We start from the raw sequence: 21,842 nt of genomic DNA, 5'->3' as shown, positions 1-21,842 counted from the left end.
GTGGATAGTTATAATTAACTTGATGACAGAATTATAATTGTATAATTGAGTTAATCGCTTTTTATGCAAAATGTTGTCAAGCTACCTCCACCTATAAAGCCTTGCATGATCCTTGGAGTCATTTTATTTCTGATTTATGATGGGTAAGTCTAGCTGAGTACATTCAAGTACTCAGGGTTTATCCCACCATGTTGTAGGTGAGGTTTTGGCCTGCTGAAGTTGGTGGCTAACTGTCGGTGGGCTCGGTGACTCTATGTTATATCTCATCTATATGCTTTTATCTGAGGATGTCACTTATGCTAGCAATGTATTTGGAACTTATATTAATGTAATCATTTGAAAGCTATGTTGTTTTCACTAATCGGTTTTGAAAACCAAACTTGTGCTATTATTTACGAACTCTTTTGTAATATTATTTCTGCTGCAACTCTACGTATGTGATGTGTATTTGCTTAATCACGTGATCTTGGTTGTGATGTTGATTTACCAAGGTCCTACGTGACACTCGGCGGACTACCGGGTTTATATAAATGAAAGTATGCGCATGTCAACGTGTTAGCGGAGACAGCCGTACTTGATCTTGTATAAATTGGGCAGTTCTGTCACACAATTACTTGTCAAAACATGGGATCCATCACAATGTTGCTACTCCATACCACCCTCAAACAAATGGCCAAGCAGAAACATCAAATAAATAAATCAAGAACATTCTGCAAAAGACAGTCAACGAGATGGGTACTGCATGGAAAGATCGACCACCTGATGAACTATGGGCTTACAGAACGGCCTATAAAACACCGTTGGGCATGTCACCATATCAGCTGGTCTATAGGAAGACCTGTCATCTACCTGTTGAGCTAGAACTCAAGGCTCACTAGGCCATCAAGCGATGAAACATGGACTTTGAAGCCACAGGAACTAAGAGGAAGATGCAACTCTCTAAACTTGATGAATGGCGTGAAAAAACATATCACAACAGCAAGATTTACAAGGAGAGAACGAAAAGATGGCATGATAAGAGGATCAAAGAAGGAGTTCACCCCTAGAGATAAGGTATTACTTTTTAATTCCAGGGTTAAATTATTTGGGCATGGGAAACTTTGGAGCAAATGGGAAAGACCATTTAAGGTGATAAGCACATCATCGCATGGAGCGGTGACACTTCAAAACGACGAAGGTACGTTATTCAAAGTAAATGGACACTATCTTAAGATTTTTCTAGAAGCTAAAAAAGCACCTAAGGATTTGGATGAGGTAGATTTCCTTATCTTACCATAGATTTACATCTCTGCCATCCTCAACGTTTCGTAATGCGAAAATATACTTTTCGGAATTAGAAACTGCCACAAGAAAAATCACCATGAGAGGATGACATGTGGGGCCACCTTGCCCCACCTAGAGGCCACTCGGCCCACTATTAGCCCCTCTCGCACCCGGTCAACTCTCTCGTGTCTTCTAGATCCTTCCTTGTCAAAATCTCATAGTTTTTCGACGCATTCGATTTTTCCTCGTTATGAGACCTCATATGGATAGATCTTGACCCCTGCTGCAAGTTGTTCCCCCCTATATAAGCAAGCCTATGCCTGCCTCCATACCATCAAAGCCTTCTCTCTCCAACCGTAGCAAAGCTCTCCTCCTCTCTAGTTCTCATGGCCAACAAAGAGATCGTCCCCTATGGTTTTGATCCTCGCAATAAGCCCGACGCGCTTGCACTGATCATCGCTCCTCTAGAAGTTACCCCAATTTGCTCAAGCAAATCTTACTTCGCCCAAGCCATCCATCGTCTGATGATGATTGCTCCACCACCGCCATGTCTACTTCTCAAGGACAAGCCACATCAACCTGACGCGCCGCCGTCGACCAAGGTGACGAAGGAGATCAATCTCCTTCCTCCAAGGGCAAACGAGGTGCTGATCAGAGTGACGGCCATCAAATTTGAAGATGTTACATATGCAAAATACAAGTCAGTCACCCCTCATACCATCATCGATGGAATTTGCGCTATGCCGGATCAAATCAAGGTTGTTCCATCGAAGGAGAAGAAAAGGAGGGCGCCATCACCACCTATCCTAGAGGCTAAAAAGCGACCATGGATGACCATTGCTCTCTTAGAGAAGAAGATTGAAGACCTCTCTGATGTTATCTATACCCTAGAGCAAAGGATCGACGAAGAACACGTCTATCGCAAGAGCCTGCAACATGACCTAAATGCTTTGAATCGTTTAGTTGCTAAGATGAAGAAGTGAGAAGTAGATAGTTAATAATAAGGCATGAGTGTTTAGGTCATGTGTTTAAAAATAGTATGTTTAGGTTACTCGCTTAGCTCAAATCGTTAGAATATTGAAGTTCATGCTAGGTCATCAAAAGTTTGTGTTTAGTTTGTGCTTGTGCAATAAAGTGCCTTATATATTAATGAAGTCTTCTTATTATTATCTATTCTCTATTTCTTTTTGAATATGTGTTTGTCTCCATATGTTGTGCATAAAGGTATATAGGGAAACAAGTGTGGGGGTATCACACCGCGACATCAAGACAGAATTCGATTGTGAAAATCATGAAATTCAGAAAGCAATAGAACAAAAACCACGCTCACCAAAGTTGGACCGAAATGGGCCTGAGAGTGGGCTGCTCGGCCTCCTACATGGGCCAGCCAGCCCATCACAGCACTGCCTCGTCTCGCGCTTCGTCCACGGTCAGGTTCGAGCTCAATACAATCTATTTTTATATGTTTCACTTTTCGTTTCAAACTGAATTAAAAATCCTTTAATAAGACAACTTTAAAACATAAGGAAAGATTATTTCAGTCATGACTTAAGGGTAGACTCACATAATACTTTTCCTAGAAGTCTTGCTACTATTAGAAACTTATTATTAGGGACCCCATGTTACTTAAGTTGTTGTGGAATGAGATATAGTAGAATAATGAGAATTTGATTCTTGATGTCTTGTTATTGGAGAATTTTATTTAAAAAATAATAAAAGGAATAGCTACATCTCTTCTTTATGGTAAGCAATGTCCTACCAAAGTCAAATACGATAGATTAGGAAACCTTCTGCATATACTACTTGTCATTGTATTAAGTTTGGTCAAACCTTGTGACCCTTGTTGAGAAACTTATCATGCTCTCAAGATCAAGATCACGTACACTCCACATACATCTATTGCTCCCACACTGGAGGTATGCAACAACATGTTTTCTATCCACCTAAAAATGTTCTACTCCTACACTGGAAATAGACACAAAAATATGCTTGATAGGATAAATGCTCCAAGTTCTTGTAAATGTCTCCCTTGAAAAGTTTCAATTGTAGAAAGAGAGGCATGGGCTATGCAAAAGTTATTTAGAAAAACATAGTATTAAAAATAGACAACTGTCCGAGACATTGAAAATAATGGGTACTTAGATGCCCGCCTAAAAAGAAAAAAAAAGAGAAGAGATGAATAAGATAGCCCATGTTTTCTTGCAAAAGTTTTTTGAAGTTTCAAACAAGAGAGATATGTTTCAAGGAGCATAGTAGAATTAGGTTAGGCACCATATATATATATCCACACACATGCACATCTTGACCTAAGAGTATGACATCTTTCTCTTTGGATCCTTATTTTTATTTTAACTTTACAACATATACGATGCAAGTATGTTCTCATATTCATCCCTACCTGACCTCCACATAAGCTTTTAGAAGTAGGTAAAAAGAAGACAAAGTCATCAATGCCTTGGTGAGGAACCAAAAATACCATATATACAGAGTGATTTGAGAGTACTACAAAAGGAGAAGGTAAGCTATGTTTTGTTCTAAAAAATCTTTAAATGATTCTCTAATTGACTTGACTGAAGGAAGATGGTGATCTGTTTCAAGCTGTTCCGCTCTTCAACCGCCCAAAGTTTCATGGTAGACACTTTGAATCCTACAGTGCATGCATGACTAGGAATGATTTTATGTTGATGTCTTGTCCTAAGGTTATGTCTTGAGTAATCCGTCCTTTTTATCAAGGATGAGTAAAAGCCTAAGTGTTGTAGAGTTTGTTGACGGTAGTTAACATTCATAACAAAACATCAATATAACTTGTATAAATGGCTAAAATAGATCACCAATATAGACTTAGGGGTTTAAACTGACAAATTCCATAAGTTTTGGTGAATCTGTGCTTTTAGTAGGATTAAATCAGAAAACTACCAAGGAGGACCTGTTCGTCAAAGAAAATTATGGAATTCCACTATGTAATCGACGTGGGAAGACTCTAGAAGACTCCAGAAGGCGAATCACCAAAGCGGGACACGTGTCTCTGACATGTGGGGCCGCCTGACCCCACCTGGAGGCCGCCCGGCTCCTGTGGGCCCCACCTGTTAGCCTCGTTGTTATGTCGATTCTCCACCGCCTTAAGGATTGTATCTCCACCGTTCTTTAAGTTGGTTTGATCTAAGAGCTCACGTTGGATGCCCTAGGCTATATATACCAGCCTGCACTCCCCCTCCAGGGCATGACTCATTTGATCCTGGGAGCTGAGAAGCCAGAAACCCTAATCCATATGTTCACCAGGATCAAAGCTAGCAATCAAGAGAAGATTAGTCCTTAAGGATCTAGTCTTGTATTAGAGATAGCGAGATAGAGTGAGAGAGAAGAGTTTGGAGGAGTCCTGGCCTATCGATGCTCTCTCTATGGCTTGTACCCTGGTAGAATCAAGTTCTTCTTGAGCTTGCTTCTGACATTTCTCTGGTGATTGACTTCTAATACAAGTAAGCCTCTTGTTCATATTATTCTTCAGGTTTGTGACTCTCTTTTGAGTACTTTAATCCTTGTAGCTCCTGAGTTAAAGTAGTATTCGTAGTATAAGCATGGTGCTTAGACTCGGTTACTTATGGATATACCCTATTTTCTGGATCGGTGGTAGCTCGTGAGGGTGACCCTTATAGCCTCGTTGAATCCTTTATAGGCCTAGCAGGACATTATTGCTATAGGAAACATACTCTGCCTATGTTTTCTCTAGTAATATCCTCAGAATTAAACAATAGAAGACAAAGCTTACCGAAGTTAGAACTAGAAGACCTTAGCAGTCTCCTCTACGCTCCTATTATCTAACCTTGATTGTGAAATTGGTGATAAGGACATGCCTACGATGTCCAATATTTGCCCAATCTTTCACGGTACACAGAAATTAAAATATATCTTTCTCTGAAATTTTATCAACTCTAAATAGTCACAACAAATAATATGAGATATCGGATGATGAATAGTAGGTGACAAATTGTAACAATAATTCTATTGTATTCGGCAAGGAGTCTAGTACTGTAGCAATATAATTATCTCCAAAGTAATCACGCCAAGCAACCAGTACCAGATCAGTTCACGAACTGTATGTATAGATAGCAGTACTAGGAACGATCTCGTCTCTCTAGAAATATAATTAAACCAATGAGGAACGAGGCCAATTGTATAACAATAATTAGAGAAATCTCCCAGCAATTATGTGTTGACCAAATAGATAATTGAGATGGATAAAATAATTTTGTTTATCAGCCAAACACAAAGCAGTAGCAATATCAATGATAGAGGGATCGGCTTACAATGAGATGCAATCCAAACCCTAAAATTCCTTCTACCCACGGTACAAGAAGCACCACGATTAGAAGTGGGAATTCCACGAACTCCGATCTGAGCCCAAGCAGTAGCTTGATCATGACCTTCTCAATCCAAGTTGGATCGGCAGCAGATAGATGCAGGAGGATGCGCCTCCTAGGGTCCCTGGTGTCCTAGCACAGAACCACAAAGAATCACCAAAAACAAATCTCCCCTGTTACATGGCAACCTTTGCCATTATAAGTGCACGCAGGCACACAAGGCATCGACTTGACTTGGGCTTCCAAACTAATTAATTAAACTGACTAGCCCACTATCAAATAATACAATATTGAGCCCAAATATATATATATATATATGCTAATACTACCACAGCACGTCAAATTGCAAGGAAATAATATAATATTGAGCCCACGTTGCTAACCTACCAGCACCATTAGATTGGCACCATGACGTGTATGGAACCAACATGAAACACCATTTCTTGCTTCTTCTCTTGCTTGCACAAATTAATTCCTTGAAAAATAAACTTGGTCCCGAATCTTGTAGTATTAGCTAGGATCCCTTCCTTCCAGCGACAGAGCCAGCGGTGGGGCTGGGGGGGGGGGGCTCTAGCCCCCCTACTGATCCTGGGCACGTGGAACCCCCTAAGCCCTCCCTTAAAATTTTATGCATATATGTATTAGTTAGGAGGGGCTAAGATTAAGAGAAGATAAAAAAAACCTCTATTCTTTTGTTCAGCCCCTCCTAAATTTTTTCTGGCTTCATCACTGCTTCCTTCATCTTGTTTATCTTTGCATCAAATAAAAATGAGCCAAACTGAATAACTTGACGAGCCATGGGCTCATCATCCTCTCTCCCTTGAAACAAAGCCGTCCTCGGCTTTGCCATAATCTCTACTGACTTCTTCATCTTTGTAACTATTATATTTTTATCTTTCTTGTTGTCTTCATGTTCCATGAAACTAGATAGAGAGCCAATCTGTATAGGAGATTTATTAGCAACAATATCTGCATTTTTTAACTCCATGCGATGACAATCAGAAGCTTCACCCAAAGAATTAATAATCATAGAAGAATTCCCCTTGATGGCTCATTAAGTTGAGCATTAATCTCGGGAACCTCCTTTTTAACGAGAGTGCCTTTTGTCATCGCCACATTGTTCCCAAAAATATTATTGGAGATAGAACCAAATTGGATTGATGATTTAATTGGCTCCTTACAGCGAATCACGGACTCACTAGCAGCAGCAAGAGTAGGAATATTCACATCATTCTCTCCCTCTTGAAGCAAAGCCGTCCTCAGCTTTGGGGTAATTTTAGCAGCCCTTTTCGTCACTTGCACCTTGGAAAAAACCTCAGCCTTAATAGCACTCTCAAGCATTGGTTTGAGAACATGACAAACTCCCTTGTGCGCAAATGAATAATTATTGGAACGATCGGTATGAGTAGCATCAAGATCAAATTGCCATGGCCGACCTAATAATAAATGACAAGCACTCATCTTTACAACATCACAGTCAACTGTATCCACATAATTTCCAATAGAAAATTTAACTCGCACCTTGTGAGTAATTTTGAGTGTACCACTTTGGTTCATCCATTGGATATAACACGACATTGGAAGCCTCCGCATTGACAGAGACAAAGCATGCACAAGATCTGAACTAATAGGATTTGTGAAACTACCACCATCAATAATTAGCTTGCATACCTTATCATGGATTGTGCATTCTGACTGAAATATATTATAGCGTTACCCCTTCACATTACTAGCAGTACCATCCTGCTTGACTTCTTGAGCCAGCATAGATAAGCCACTGGCTGCATCATCAACAAGATCAAGTGATGGCTCTATAGGAGAACAAAAGAAAGAGTCTATAGCTTGCTGTTCTGGTGTGGAAAAAAATTTAGCACTCACGCTTACATCTCTCTCTTGCACAATTAACTCCTCTTTAGGTTCAGTTATGTTTTCTTTTGTAGCAGACACCTTTTTGTTTTCCTAAATATGAGGAATAATATCAGTAACATGAGCACATTTCTTCTCGGGCTGCTTGGCAACAGAAAATACAGAAGCAATAGTAGCCTTCGACTTTTAATCAACATATTGACTTTCCTTTGTTGCCACACACTTTTTCTTGGGACCAAGAGAACGGTGAGCACAAGCAGAGAACTTGTCACCATAATTATTGTGACTGGTAGCTTGCTTTAATTTAGCGGAAGAAACAAATTCAGCATGCATAGACTTGCCATAACTAACACCAGAACCTAGCTTCTTCTCATAAGAATTAATATCACCGACTGGCCGGTTAAAAGTAGGAAGGTACTCATCTCCAGCAATAGAATCAGCCCATGATGAGTGCATATTTGCCTTAGTGCCTTGGGGATTTTGTGCACGTGCAGTAGCTACCTTCTTTGACTCAAGAGAACGAAATCAGCGCCGAAGCACAGCTTTCATATCGCTCCATGTCCAACAAGGAAATTTTTTGTCCCAGCGATCCCACCAATGTAAAATATCATTAGCCATTGTCTCTTCTACATAGAACAACTTTAGGGCCGATGCAAGTCCACGACCCTAGAAGAAATCTTCCATATGTTCTTCCCAATCAAGTACTCCTTGAGACGTGTTGCTAGATATAACTTTGGCAAAAGATGAACTTTCTTGAGCAATTTCAAATCAGCCATTGAAAAAAATATCCAAATGCACCGTGAGCAACCCAGAAGCTGATGAGGACATGACACCTATGCACATGACCATGTTTAGCGCGTGGTATGGAGGGGTAGAAGGCCAGCAAGGGTGTCCAAGTCAAGAAGGAGGCCCGAGACTAATTCGGTTCGAGTCCCCGAGGTGGAGGCCCAAAGCAACTCAAGTTCGAGTCTGCCTCGTCCTCCAGGACTAGTCTACCTTAAACTGGTCACCTAGGACGCATTTGGACTCTGTTTTCGATGATCCACATATGGTTGGAAAGCTAATTTGATAAAGAAGCCAATTCCAGTGGTCTCATGTCAAAAGCCCTTCAGAATCAACGGGAATCGTCGAAACAAGTTAGCATCCAGAATCTACCAGGGTGCTGCGACACTGTCTTTTGGTCCGTTGGACCGTGTATCATGTTTGGGCCCATTAGGGGGCACATCCTGGGTAGGCGACGACCCTAAGACTTTTATAATCATACGCTGCCGCTATCATTAGATTTTGGGTTTTGCTTAGATTAATCTGTCAAGAATAGTTTCACTGTTCATCGGTTTGTGAGACCTCAACTTCGTGAGATTAATCATTCATCTGCAATTTGATTGCTTTCTTTCTTGTTCTTGCTTGTGTTCTTCGTTGCGCAGACAATGATTAGCCTTCTTGGCGAGGTCAATCGGATCCATGTCTCGGTTGATAACCAGAGGAGTTGTGGTACTAAGATTGCAGGGTTCGATCTTTCGATCTGAAGTCAGATCGGTGCGTCATTCTCTGCCACAACGATAGTTACCACTACCTGACGGAAGATCGGGATCCCCGTTTCCATTAAGTGGTAATCAGAGCTTCAGGTATTACCATCAGGTTTATCATTACCCTAGTTTTGTTTTGTCTTTGTCCTATAAATCCAGAAAATTGCCCCATAGAAATATTTGTGTTAATCTTTGTTTTCTCCCTATCCTATCACCCATTGTGCCATTGCAATATTTTAATTTTAGTTTGCTTTATTGAACGGTCGTCCCTCGCGTGTCATCGTGTTGGTTGCGTCTAGATTTTGTTGTGTGATCTTGGTCTAGTGTCAAGTCTTGTCTTCCAGTGTGGTGATAGTTTGTTCCTTTTCGTCAAATCTTGCATCCCTGTTGGTTGTTACGTGAGCAAATTGAGGGCAAAGAATAAGTCAAGTTGAGAGAGACATATAGTACAAATCTTTATCCTGATCCTTATTTCTACGTTTAAAAAGGATATCTCATCTGATCTCCACGGTTGTAGCTGGTGGATTATTCTTGCGCATAGTTAGAAAGAAAGGAAAGCATTAATTGGCAGTTATAGTCTCCTTTGGAAATAATATGCACACAAGATTTTCTAGTATTGGTTAGTTGTGATCCTTGTTGGGCATCTCTTTGGTTTTTCCTTGCGCTAATCCAAAAGGAAAGTTCCTGTCAGGGTGTCCACGCCTAGGTAGTCCTACTGCTGATATTGCTTTGCTGGCCAAGAGTTTAGATCACGGACTCACTAGCAGCAGCAAGAGTAGGAATATTCACATCAATTGGGATAACTTAGATTTAATTATTCTCACACATGTTTCATCGAGTTCGATATAAAACTGGGTACTCCCCGTGAAGTGCTACATCGGTATAATATCCGTGCGCTTGTGGATTATTTTATGTGCATTAATTTATACCAATAACAGGCGATGTCGTGTTTTAGGTGTTTTAGATGTGTGTGTTCAAGTGTTTTCATTTGAATGTTGCGTATGTTGCAATGGCTATATATAAATGTTGCAAGCGTATATTTCATGTTGCAAACATATGTTCAAGTGTTTCAAACGTATGTTTCAAGTGTTTCATCTGGATGTTGCAGAAGTATATCTGGATATTGCATAACATGCATGTTATAAGCGTATGTTTCAAGTATTTTATATGTATGTTACAAGTGTTTCATCTAGATGTTGCAAAATTAGACATGGATGTTGTATATGTTTTTGCAATGAATTTCAAATGTTTTCAGGTGTTTCTAGACGTATGTGGTAAGTGTTTCAGACATATGTTGCAAGTATTTTTATTTAGATGTCACAAAAATAGATTAGGATGTTATACATGCTGCAATGGGACCCACCTATTGCAAGATGCCTGTCGCTGCTGCTAGGGCGTCGCTCGTAGGTCATTGTGTGGGGGGCCAGGGCTGCAGACGCCTCCGCAGGTGGGGCAGGTGACTGGGATCCACGCGAGTTTTCCACATGCGGGCGTGATAGTCATCCAGGAAACAGAGCAAGCGTGATCCACGTGAGTTTCCCACGTGCGGGCGTGATAGTCATTCAGGAAACAGAGCAAGCGTGATGGTAGATGTGAGAAACAGCGTGGGGCCATGTGATGGGACGCGCGAAAACAGGCGGACACGGTCTCTCTTACACTATCTCCAACAACCTACCCATAATGATACCTAAACCCAAAATACGTGCTTCACCTTACTTTAGCCTAAAAAAATAGCCTCCAACAGGATAGGCATACCAAGGACGCAAAATGCGTGCGAGGCAAGACGTAGCCCAAATATACGTCGCATGCTCCGACCAATGGGTCACGCGCTGTCGACCAATTGTTGGTGCTCTGCAGTTCATGTGAGAAGAAGAGTGCGTGTGGGGCCCGTGCTTGCATGCATCTGGGTGCCGCTCGTACGCTCCGTTTGCTCATGTCCATTCGTTAATGAGAGAAAGGGAGACCAGACCCGTGGGGACCACGCTCTGCATGCACTGCTGAAAGTGAGAGGAAGCTGTCAGTGCATCTTCTTTTATGTTTCCGGTTGGAAAACAACAACAAAAAGATACGTGACCTTTTTTCACGGCGCGACGTAGCCAATGAGTCTCCTATTTGTGCAGCACCGGGCTCTAGCAAGTTCTTTTTTTAAAAATTTTAGCGAATATAATAAGAAAAGAAAAAAGGGGAAAAAAGAGAGAGAGAAAAACACAGCCGGAGAAAGAAGCACCCAATTGGGCTCGCCAATGCATTCCCCCGTTTGATTTGATCTGACATCTGAGCACACAGTCTCTACTCGGGCCCGGCGCGTCCGCCCGGCGATGGCGAAGCCCCCGTCGTCCGCGGCGGCAGCGGCGGCCGCGGCCCGGTTCACAACCGGACCCGGCTCCTCCTCGTCCTCCTCGTCCTCCTCGTGGCCGTCGCCGCGTCCGCATCCACAGCGGGGTTCCTCCTCCGCGGTGCCCTGCGAGACCCCTGCGACGGCCGTGGGGACCCCGCCGCCCTCAACACCGCCGTCGCCGCGGGGAGTCCCCTCGGGTTCATGAGGTCCAAACTCGTGGTCCTCGTCTCCCACGAGCTCTCCCTCTCGGGTAATTTGCTCACTTAGACTTAGTGGTTCGCTTCACTTCGTAGCTCATACATTCCGGAGCCGTGGCATTTTAGTATTTGCTGGTTTGAGTACATCTCTTGCGGTCCCATTATTGGCAGCTTATTGGAACATGTGAGGGTGCACTGTGCGATTTGCACTGCTGATTGGTAACTCTAATTACTATCTTTCATTTAAGTTACCGAGAAACCAAACAGAGATGGAGTGAGATTTGTACTTGAGATCTCTTTGTACTTCCAGTGGTGAATATGAGAAGATTTCTGGGAAAGCTAGAAATTGATGACAATCAGAGTGATGTTATGCTAGCAGAAATAGTTATCTGATTACTCGTAGCATATACTCAGAAGCTGTTGAGTACTTAACAATGTTCATGTTGCTCCTAAGTTGGAGTATTCGAGTTCTGAAATGGTATCTGTTGAAAGGATCTCCGAAACCTAAAGCATCGTTTGTTTGTTGCTGGCATCCATTTTAATGACCAATCAGTCTTAGTGGAAATACTCCTAACTGATGCAGGTGGCCCACTTTTACTGATGGAATTGGCATTTCTTCTGAGACATGTTGGCTCGCAAGTGGTGTGGATAACAGACCAGAGATCAGAAGAAACAAATGATGTCACATATAGCTTGGAGCATAGGATGTTGAACCATGGAGTGCAGGTATGAATGCTTCTGCAGATGTGTAGCTTGGAATTTCGGTCTTACATTTGTGCATGTAGCGTGGGATTCACATGTGCCAATGTGGTAAAGTTACAAGGCAACACTCTTAGTTTCTAGAAGTACAATCGAATTTTGAGAAAACACAAACACAATAGCAGAGGGTGATAACTACCATCTGATAAACATAGGTCATCAGGTTTAGGGCTTGTTTGGCACGGCTCCTCCAGAGGGGCTCCTCCGGAGGAGCCGGAGCCATTTTGGAGGAGCCACAAATTGTGGCTCCTCCAAAACGGCTCCGGCTCCTCTGTTTTTTACTAAAAAACGGCTCCTCCAAGAAAACGTTTGGCAGGGCTCCTCTGGAGGAGCCAGAGCCGGAGCCGGAGAGGAGCCCTGCCAAACAAGCCCTTAGACTTGTTGACTTAACTGTATTAAATTTTCTGGAAGGGTTGTGCTCTTGTTCTTAAATATATGTCTGTCTAGGATTTTGCATAACCAAGGGCCATGGCACACCAACAAAAGATGTTGTTACCCTCATTCAAAGCCTTGATCAGGTTTGTTAGTTCTCTTGAATGTTGTGTGTACTCTAGGGCATTGTACTAAATGATCTTGTGAATAGAAATTGATCATTAGGACAATAGAGTTTTTCTAGGCGCAAAAAAAAAGCAAAATCATAGACTACCTTGTACTTTTAACGGCTTGTCTATAGCTCATTGAGTGATTCAGTGTCTGGAAATGCACAATTTTTGGGTTGTCTGATTGGAATCCAACGTCCATTGCTGTCTTCCATTCTTTCTTGAGTTCTTCCTCTGAATACCACCTCTGCTGCCAGACACTTCCAACTGCTCTCCTCTCCCTCACATCCTTCTAATCCTGCCTCTGCCCTGCCTATGGCAACCTCTCTATGCTGCCTGCCACTACTGCCATCGTTGTTGATCATGTCCTGACCATATCCATTGGCCGTCCACCACTTCCCCGGTAGGTGGCGCCACCGCCACCTTATCACACCACCTTTGTACAGTTGTACCACCAGAACTGCCGGTCGAGCTTGCTGCCAGTGGCCTTCCCTCTAAACCCAGGACCTTTTCCCTGGTGAAGACCGCCCACCTGGAACCACAAACCCTAACATCTTCAGAGCCCTCATTGGAGTTGGGGAAAATAGTGGGATTGATACCTCTAGCATGATGAAAGGTGGCACTTAAAATGTCGGGTGAGCAAAACCTTCATATCACTCGGTTGTAAATTACTTCATTCGTTCCAAATTGTAAGTCGTTTTGGCTTTTCTAGGTACATAGCTTTTTGCTGATTTGCTATGCACCTAGATATACACTATGTCTTAGCTTTTTGCTGATTTGCTATGCACCTAGATATACACTATGTCTAGATACATATTAAAAACTATGAACCTAGAAAAATCAAAACGACTTACAGTTTGGAACGGAGGGAGTATCTTTTTTTTTTCTATTTTTAAAGAACGTTTGAAAGTTGAATTGAATCCAATTGTAAGCATCATCCATGAAGAATATTGATAAAGTTGGTGGAATTGCAAGAGTAATAACTAGCCTATGGGGTCATATGATGGTAACATGATTTTTTTTGTAGCTTTGTCTCTGTTAGTGTGAAATATTCTAAAATTACATGTAGTGAGGAACAGAGGGAATATGTCTCTTGGTTCCTCATTTAATTTTTTTCACGTCATAAGTCACTGATTGTCGAGTTCTATAAATTGAAGAGTATGCTAAAGTGGCAGGGGAACTTTAAAGAGCTATAGTGTTATGTGCCTAGGTTGCCAGAGATTGAGAGGGGATTTGGGGAGAAGGTGAAGGCTGGTTCTTTCGGGCAGCAGGAGCATGGAGCAACAGCCAGGAGGCTGGCGCCCAGGCCAGGGCAGAGAGATAGGCTAATCCCTTGTTCTACTTCTGCTTAAGTTGTAAAGGTGCATGGTCCTCTTTATATAGAGGTGACTCTAACTTGACTGCTAAGTAACCTTAGCACCTCATTTGACTGACAAGGCGCCACTGTTTCCCAAGGCAAGCTGGGTACGCCTTGATGCCTAGGTGATGCCTTTGATACTGTTCAAAAGATAAGACTTCCTAACCAACTAGGCTCTAGAACTTTCTTAATTATTCTAGACTTGGCAATGACTTGAATGGCAGCTGAGTCGCAGGACCTGTGGCACTACCCACTCTTGTGAACAGTACTGTGGACCTTAATGGACCTCTTATTGGACCCAGTTGGTCCTGGGCTATAACATGTAGGTATGTATCTTTCTGAAAATCTACAGCAACAGAAAAGAACACTTCTCAACTCTTGAAACATCAAGTACAAGAAGAACGCTGAGCGACATTCTACCTTTTCCTCCTTGAAGTGGCAGGAGAGTTGCCTGTTGCTTAAAGAAGTAAAAAGTAAACCAAATCACAAACATGAAAACCTAAGACATTCACCTGAATTGAATCCAATCTGAACAAAGGGAGCAGGAAGAACGCTGAGTAATATAACTTTTTTGAAAAAAAAGAAAGATAACTAATTTGTTTTCACTGAAATAGTATGATATGTTGGTCCTTCATATCTTTCTATGTTCAGTGGAGGAGAAATTGCTACAGTTCAGATGGAATTTCAGGAGTTCAAAGAGAATATGGGAGGTGGGAGGAAGAAGGATGGATTTGAATATGTTAGAACTGGCACGGGGACCAATTCCACTGTTTTCTTTGTTGATGTCCAGCTCATGGTAGCAAGAGACTACAAATTTGAGATGATCAGATTGGCTACTTTGCTTCTAGGAACTACTCAGTGCAATTTGTAAGCAGGAAGGATTGAGTATAATGCGTGGTTGTATTGCGTTGAGCCTCTCGGGCAGTATATATAGAGTACAGAGACTTGGGAGGCAAGACACCTCCCTGGATACATATGGCAATATTGGATTACAATCCTAACTACTAAATATACTCTAATACAATTCATTAGTCATTTTCTTGTTTGTGCACCTCATTTGGCTTTACTATGTTAATATTGAGCATAATTTAATGAAGTGCAAAAGGAAAGATTGATGCACAAACTATCTCAGCTGACATGCATCGAGATGTAAGTTAATCCTTGCTTACTTTGAACTCAAACTGCTTGTTTCACAGGTTTTACCAGCTAGGGGACAGGAGGCAGTTGATATTGCTCTAAAAGCTGATCTGGTTATTTTAAACACTGCTGTTGCTGGCAAGTGGCTTGATCCTGTTCTGAAAGATCATGTTCCTAAAGTCCTTCCGAAGATTTTGTGGTGGATCCATGAAATGCGAGGGCATTACTTTAAGGTTGAATATGTCAAACATCTTCCCTTTGTTGCTGGAGCCATGATTGATTCTCGTACAACGGCTGAATATTGGAAGAGCAGGACTAGCAACCTCCTAAAGTATGTGTAAAATTATTGATTCTCTCTGGTCCTTTTCCATAGTATTAATTGCTGGGTTCTGTATATAACATTGAAGAGAATGGTATCTTAGTTTGACTCCTTACTACTGATCTGAATAACCTATCTAGGAGAGAATATATCTGTCCCTTGCTTCTCTGTTGATGGCTCCAAACTGACTGGCTATATGTATTTTTCTGATTTTCTGTTATGTATGGATCAGCTGTTTCTTGCATTTTCTTACTTGTTGAGTATCTAATTCATCATTGTACACCTGTAATTTTGTATAAAGAATACAGATGCCACAAACTTATGTTGTTCACCTGGGGAATAGTAAAGAACTAATGGTAGTTGCTGAAGATAATGTCGCAAGAAGAGTCCTACGGAAACATATTCGTGAGTCCCTTGGAGTACGGAGTGAAGATATCCTGTTTGCAATAATAAACAGTATGTTTCACTGCTTTCTAATTCTGCAATTTCCAATTATATTCTTTGCGATGGGTCCTGATGCTATCCTAATCAAGTGTGGAGATGTCTCAGGGATATAGCTATAGTATGGCTAACTAAGATGTTCAACAATATCTTTCGATCGAACAAGATATCTGAGGAGTGGAGAAGAAGCATATTGGTACCAATCTACAAGAATAAGGGAGATATCTAAAGTTGTACTAATTATCGGGAAATTAAGTTGATGAGCCACACTATGAAGTTATGGGAGAGTCATCGATCAGCGCCTGCGAGGAACGACACAAATATCAACAAACTAATTTGGTTTCATACCCGGAAGGTCAACCACAGAAGCAATCTTCTTAATAAGACATGTTATGGAGCGGTTTAGAGAGCAGAAGAAGGATCTCCACTTTGTTTTTATTGACTTGGAGAAGGCTTATGACAAGATATCAAGAAATGTTATGTGGTGGTCTTTGGATAAACATAAAGTCCCATCAAAGTACGTGATCCTCATCAAGGACATGTATAACAATGTTGTGACTAGTGTTCGAACAAACGATGGTAATACAGATTACTTCCCGATTAAAATTGGACTTCATCAAGGGTCAGCCTTAAGTCCGTATCTCTTTGCCTTGGTAATGAATGAGGTTACCAGGAACATACAAGGGGATATCCCTTGGTATATGTTGTTCGCTGATGATGTAGTGTTAGAAAGTCAGGCGGGAGTAAATAGGAAACTAGAGTTATAGCGGCAGACCCTTGAATCTAAAGGTTTTAGATTGAGCAGAACTAAAATCGAATACGTGAGAAGCGACTTTGGCGGAGTTGTACACGAGGAGGAATATGTGAGTTTGGAAGGTAAGTAGTGCCTAAGAAGGATACATTTCGGTATCTGGGATCGATGCTACAGAGGGATGGAGATATTGATGCGGACGTTAGCCATAGAATCAAAGTGGCGATAAGCTTTTGGCATTCTCTTTGACAAAAGTGTACCACAAAAGCTAAAAGTCAAGTTCTATAGAAGGAAAAAGTCTACTTAACCCCTCACCTTTCATACATGGTCCACTTCACCCCCCAACTATGAAACCGTCTGTTTTACCCCCTGAATTTTCCAAAACCGTCTATTTTACCCCCCGGGTGGTTTTTGACAGCGGTTTGCTACAGTAACAACATGTTTGCTACAGTGGTGGTGGTTTGAATTTTTATTTTTTATTTTTGATGAATCTTTGAAAAATCACAGTAAATCATAGAAAAATTATAAAATAAAAAATTTAATTTTGTTGGACTCTACATGAGTAGATCTACATAGTGAATAAATAATACGGTATGCTTTAGTATAAAATTTTTACTGTAGCCTTAGATTAATTGGAAAATCTAATTTTGTCTGTAATTAATTGAAATAATTCATAGCTGCAGCTTCTATGGTCCAATTGTGGTGAAATTTTTATGGTACGCTAATTATTGTATGCTTGAACTATAGTAAAAATTTCGTACTCGTTGGACTATGTATAACTTAGTTATAGATAAATTCTAATTAATTACATACAAAATTAGATTTTCCAATTAATCTAAAGTTACAAAAAAAATTTGTACTCAAGCATACCGTATTATATATTCACTGTGTAGATTTACTCATATGGAGTCCAATAAAATTAGATTTTTCATTTTATGATTTTTCTATGATTTACTATGATTTTTAAAAAATTCACCGAAAATAAATTTAAAAAAAAAGAAAATTCAAAACCACCGGCACTGTAGCAAACCCACCGTTGCTGTAGCAGACCCGCTGTTACTGTAGCAACCGCCGCTAAAAACCACCTAGGGGGAAAATAGACGGTTTTAGAAAGTTCAGGGGGTAAAACAGACGGTTTCATAGTTCGGGGGTGAAGTAGACCAAGTATGAAAGGTGGGGGTTAAGTAGACTTTTTTCTTCTATAGAACGGCGATTAGACCGGCTATGTTGTATGGAGCAGAATGTTGGCCTACAAAGATTCGATATGTTCAACAACTGAGTGTTGCAGAAATACGTATGTTGCGATAGATTTACGGTCACACAAGAATGGACCGAGTTCGGAACGATGATATATGTAATCGCCTAGAGGTAGCACCAATTAAAGAAAAGCTTATCTAACATCGATTGAGGTGGTTTGACCATGTTCAAAGAAGACCTCCAAAGACACCAGTGCATTGTAGAGTTCTAAACCAAGCTAATAATATGAGAAGAGGTAGAGAAAGACCGAAATTAACATGAGGGAGGCAATAAAAGGATATTTGAAAGTTTAGGATATACCTAGAGATCTATGTTTGAATAAGAGTATTTGGAAAGCAGCTATTGAAGTGTCTGAACTGTGACTTGGGGCTCTTGGTGGGTTTCAACTCTAGCCTACCTCAATTTGCTTAGGACTGAAAGGCTATGTTGTTGTTGCTGCTGATTCTTTGGTCTATGTGAATTTTTATGTTCTTGTATTGCATTTTCCTTTCTTAGATATCCTGTAATGCACAGGTGTATCACGAGGAAAGGTTTGCAGCTCATCCAACGCCAGAAACTAAAAGTGCCTACAATGCATGCTGTAGTTGTGGGAAGTGATATGAATGCTCAGACCAAATTTGAGACTCAGTTACGTGACTTTGTGGTGAAGAATGCGATTCATGACCGTGGCCTTGTTTAGATTACCTCCAGATTTCAAGTTTTTTCACTCTCTCTCTATCACATCAATTTTTTAAAGGTATGTATGGAGCATTAAATGTAGATAAAAAAATAACTAATTACACAGTTTGGTTGTAAATCACGAGACGAATCTTTTGAGCCTAGTTAGTCCATAATCAGATAAAGTTTGTCAAATACAAACGAAACGTGCTACAGTGTCCAGATTGCAAAAATTTGCAATCTAAACGAGGCCCGTGTCCATTTTGTGAACAAGACATTGGCAGTGGCCCCTTATTTGGCAGCAATTGATGTGCTTGTTCAGAATTCTCAGGTAAGTCGTAACTCTGGAGGCTCCTTTCGTATGGTCCTTGTTTTTCTCCTCACAACTCGGTCTCTGTTAATTGATTTTCCTGGGGTATGTTTATAGGATGCAAGGTCTAGTTAATAAAAGAGCTGATTCAGTCAGTTCTCTAGTTTAGTCTGCCTGCTTGTATTCTAATGCCAATTTTTAATAACTAATGCAGCCTATATGTTCACCATGGTACCACACTTTATGTCACAGAGAAGCTTTCGGTAGCTAAAGAATGTAAAAAGGGTCATCCTTCATTTGGTATAGCATTTGGGTGAGATTTTTACTTTCTTTTACTTTTGTCATCTTCTCACCTAAGGCCAGGTCTTAAATTTATCAGGACTCAGTGTTCTCCTAAATGGCCGTTTATAGCCCATTTAAACACAATTTAAATGGTGCACGGTAGTAATGCTGTTTTTGTTTAATTGACCGCTTATCCCATTCAGGCTTGTTACTTTAGTTACTTGTACCAACACTCGAGCATCGCTGAAATTTCCTTATCTTTGGTCTGCAGCTTTGCCTAAGAACAGGCCAAGAATCCAGTTGGTATCTTCGGGTACTGGCTAAAAATGCTTAGATTAGGGAGTGCAAACACCGTTTCGCACATCAGGTGTTCTTTCCGATTAGGCCTTGTTTAGTTGGCGAATTTTTTTAGGAAATGCTATCGTAGCACTTTCGTCGTTATTTGACAATTAGTGTCCAATCATAGTCTAATTAGGCTTAAAAGATTCATTTCGTGAATTTCGTATAAACTGTGTAATTAGTTTTATTTTTTATTTATATTTAATGCTTCAGCATACGTCTAAAGATTTGATGTGATGGAGAATCTTGAAAAATTTTACAAAATTTTAGAAACTAAACAGGCACTTAGTAACTTTGGTAGAAGTCCTGGATTAGTATATGCCTGCTGTAAATGATTCAGTTTGCCATACTCGATGCTACGCAGGCGGTGATAGACTGTTTAGATGTTTGTTCCCATGTGAATTTCCTTCTGCTTCAGACTTTCAGTAATAGCATTTATTTTTTCTACCTACTAGGCCCGTGGAGAATGCTTCGGAAGGATAACAATTGAAGCAATGGCATTCAAGTTGCCAGTATTGGTAAACCTCCTTTCTCTCTCTTCCACTTGTGCGTGTTAGTACAGTACAGACAGGGAATCAAATTTAAAAATTTGGCTACTGTAGCACTTTCGTTTTTATTTGACAATTAGTATTCAATCATGGACTAATTAGGCTCAAAACGTAAGTCTCGCGATTTCTAACCAAATTGTGCAATTAGTTTTTTTTTCGTCTACCTTTAATGCTCCATACACGTATCGCAAGATTCAATGCAATGGCTACTGTAGCTCTTTTTGGGAAAACTTTTTGGAACTAAACGTGGCCTCACTTCTTCGGAGTATCAATGGCCAATCTTTCTACGTAGTATTATACGTGTTTAGTTGCCAGGCCAAATTCTAAAAAAATGCTACAGTATCCATCACATCGAATCTTGCGATACGTGCATGGAGCATTAAATGTAGGCGAAAAAAAAACTAATTGCACAGTTTGGTTGAAAATCGCGAGACGAACGTTTTAAGCCTAATTAGACCATAATTGAACACTAACTGTCAAATAAAAACGAAAGTGCTACAGTAACCAAAAATCTAAAATTCACCCAATTAAACACCCTCTGAGCAACTGACCATGCTGCAGCATTTTGAAACGCGGACCACCGATTTTCTGAATTCGGAGACCAGAGTTATTGTTGTGAATCATGAGTATGGAGCCATTGTAAACTATCATGAGCCCGCCATATGCTGTTTTGGCCTGCATTCTGTCGCGCACCGTCAATTTTCGACCTGATTTGATTATTGGCCTCATCACCATCTTGCTATATCAGGGCACGGCTGCTGGAGGGACCACGGAAATCGTCGTGGACGGCTCGACTGGCCTTCTGCATCCTGCTGGGAAGGAGGGCGTGACGCCTCTTGCAAAGAACATTGCGAGACTCGCAAGCCATGCCGAGGAAAGGGTCTCCATGGGGGAAAAGGGCTATGACAGGGTGAAGGAAATGTTCATGGAGCACCACATGGCTGAGAGGATCGCGGCGGTGTTGAAGGAAGTTCTGCGGAAATCACAGGAATACTCTAGGTCTTGATTCTCTCGAAAAACACTCTAAACAAGGCGTTAACTAAGATTTTACGGGCTACGCCTACGTGGTTCAGACTGGAGGTAAACTGTCTAGATTACAGTCTGTTCCATCAGTTGGTCTACTCATTTCTCTTCGTTTTAGCTACTAGGCCTTGTTTAGATTACCTCCAAATTCCAAGTTTTTTCATTCTCTCTCCGTCACATCAATTTTTGGACGTATGCATAGAGCATTAAATGTAGGTAAAAAAATAACTAATTGCACAGTTTGGTTGTAAATCACGAGACGAATCTTTTAAGCCTAGTTAGTTTATGATCAGATAAAGTTTATCAAATACAAACGAAACGTGCTACAGTGTCCAGATTACAAAAATTTGCAATGCCTGGGATAGGACCGACGCGTTAAATGTTTTTACAGCTGTTCCTGTACGACTTCACCATAAGTTGGTGCGCGCTGTGCCGATGCGGCGACGCCGTTGATGAGGTTTGACGCGGTTACAGGGCAACACATCAATCGTTTTACTGCTGTACAGTACTTGTTTGCGGTGCAGCTGCCAGATTCAAACGTAATTCAGGCCTTGTTTGAACGAGGTCGTAAAATT

General features: G+C 41.0%; 1 pseudogene; it reads left to right on the top strand.

The window, feature by feature from the left end:
• The first annotated feature begins 11,205 nt into the window (after positions 1 to 11,205).
• On the top strand, positions 11,206 to 21,250 carry LOC136454486 (uncharacterized; annotated as a pseudogene).
• Positions 21,251 to 21,842: the final 592 nt, after the last annotated feature.

Source organism: Miscanthus floridulus, chromosome 5 (genome assembly GCF_019320115.1).
Source record: "Miscanthus floridulus cultivar M001 chromosome 5, ASM1932011v1, whole genome shotgun sequence".
Lineage (NCBI taxonomy): Eukaryota > Viridiplantae > Streptophyta > Magnoliopsida > Poales > Poaceae > Miscanthus > Miscanthus floridulus.
This window is presented reverse-complemented; position numbering and strand designations above follow the sequence as displayed.